This window comes from Lactuca serriola, chromosome 4 (assembly GCF_051521515.1).
Source record: "Lactuca serriola cultivar US96UC23 chromosome 4, Lser_US96UC23_V15, whole genome shotgun sequence".
In the NCBI taxonomy this organism is placed as follows: Eukaryota; Viridiplantae; Streptophyta; class Magnoliopsida; order Asterales; family Asteraceae; genus Lactuca; species Lactuca serriola.
Window position 1 is genome coordinate 53,774,626 of NC_136411.1, and position 2,009 is coordinate 53,776,634.

The 2,009-nt window shown below is 37.1% G+C and overlaps 1 non-coding gene across 1 annotated transcript; it reads right to left on the minus strand.

The window, feature by feature from the left end:
- Positions 1-1,657: 1,657 nt before the first annotated feature.
- Positions 1,658-1,764, minus strand: LOC145103537 (small nucleolar RNA R71). The gene has a single exon (XR_013706623.1). It is a non-coding gene; the product is annotated as a small nucleolar RNA R71 (small nucleolar RNA).
- Between the last annotated feature and the right edge of the window lie 245 nt (positions 1,765-2,009).

Genomic DNA, 2,009 nt, shown 5'->3' on the forward strand with positions numbered 1-2,009 from the left:
TAGCATAATTGTATATGTATTTGTTTAGTTGGTGAATTGCTTGTGTTTGATTTATTGTTACCTAGCATGCTTATGTTGTTGCTTTAATTCATGTTATGTGTAGCTTAGTGACCATTAACTGCATGAACTTGATAACCTAGTGAGCATTGAATTGGTAGAGCTAGGATCAACCAAAATCTTAGTTAGTAATTGAAGTAATTAACCTTGCTGTGCTAGAGAACATAGATTATGACCATAATTGTGTTTGCATGATAAATCTTACATAGCATATTCATAAACATAATTGGTTTTGGGTTTAATTGTGTTTGACCATACATAGTTTTAAATGAGTTAATTAACTATTGGTAAATTTAGACGTAAATTACTAATATAATAATAACCAACATAATAATCCATAATTATAAGCTAGACATAAGGATGAAGTGGATTTGAACTAGATAAGGGTGTCTTTAAATTATTGATTGAATTTGAGTTAAGTTAGTCTGATCTTGCAAAATCAGATAAAACCCTCCCTTTTAGCTTGTTAATAATTAGATTAATTTAGTAGTAAGTATCTTAATTAATAACACCGTTCCCTGTGATCGACACCCGACTTACCTAAGCTATATTGTAATCTGACTAGGTACACTGCCTACAAGTGCATAGTTAGTCTAAGTTTGTTAGGTTATAAATATTAAAATTAGTTGGTACTTCCATGCACATCAAGTTTTTGACGCTATTACCGGGGAACGGCTTAGTTTATTGTTTATTTATTTGCTTTTGATTAATCGATCCTTTTTGTGGGGTAAAACCCGCAAAAATTTATTTTTATAAGCATAGTTTTTTAGTTTGTTGTTTAATTTTCTCGTTATAGAAGTCACGACATGGAGTATCCTTCCACGACGTGACACTTATGATACACAGTTTAATTTTTTTCTTTTTTTTTAGTTCATTTTTACGTTTTATTTTCTTTTCTTATTTCGGGAGTTCATGGCCAGAGGTTCTAACACACCTTTGGTACCACCACTTGAAGATCCCGAGTCTACGATTCACAAAAAGAAGGATAAGAGCATGAAAGAAGATCAAACACCAAAGAAGACACCTTTACAAGAATTCAAATAAGTTGTTCTCAAAGAAGTCGGGGAAGAAAACGGAGGAGTCAAGTTCATCTTCAAAGAACAAGAGCAAGCTTGAACACTTAGATCAAATACCCGTCCAAGCCGAGTCCGAGTACGATACTGATCCTGAATTTGAATTACATACCAGTGAGCCCGAGAACGAGCTGGAGAACGAAATGGCGAACATTGATGAGATGGCCATGGGGGACTACAAGAAGCGCATTCGAGATGACGTGGGGTCGGGTTTAGTACATCCTATGATTCCTGCCAATTCCACATTCGAGTTGAAGGGACATATCCTTACTGCACTTAAGGATATCCTATTTTACGGGAAGGATCACGATGATGCTTTCAAACACTTAGACAAGGTGAACGATATTGATGATTAGTTTAATACTCCCAATATCCCAAGGGAGACAGCTTTGCTAAGGATGCTACCAGTCACCTTCAAGGGAGCAACAAAAGACTGGTTGAAGGCACTCCCACCTGGTACAATCACCACAGGGGCCCAATTGCGTGAAAGATCTCTAGATCATTTTTGTCCACCCTCCAAAATCTCAAAACTCAAGAAGGCAATTGCCAACTTTGAGCAAAATCCGAGGGAGTCATTATACGAGGCCTGGGAACGCTACAAGGGGTTGTTAAGAAATTGTCCTCAACATGACCTCAATATTCAACAGGAGATGTCTATATTTTATGATGGGGTGAATGTCATGACTAGACAACTCCTTGATTCGCAAGGACCACTAACGAAGAAGAACCCAAATCAGGCCAAGGAGCTGATTGAAGAGTTTTCAAGGCACTCTCATGAGTATCACAAACTGAAGAGATGGCAGCTGTGATGGCAATGCTTAGCACTATGGATATGAGATTGACTCAATTGGACCAATCAACTGATGCAATTTGAGTTGG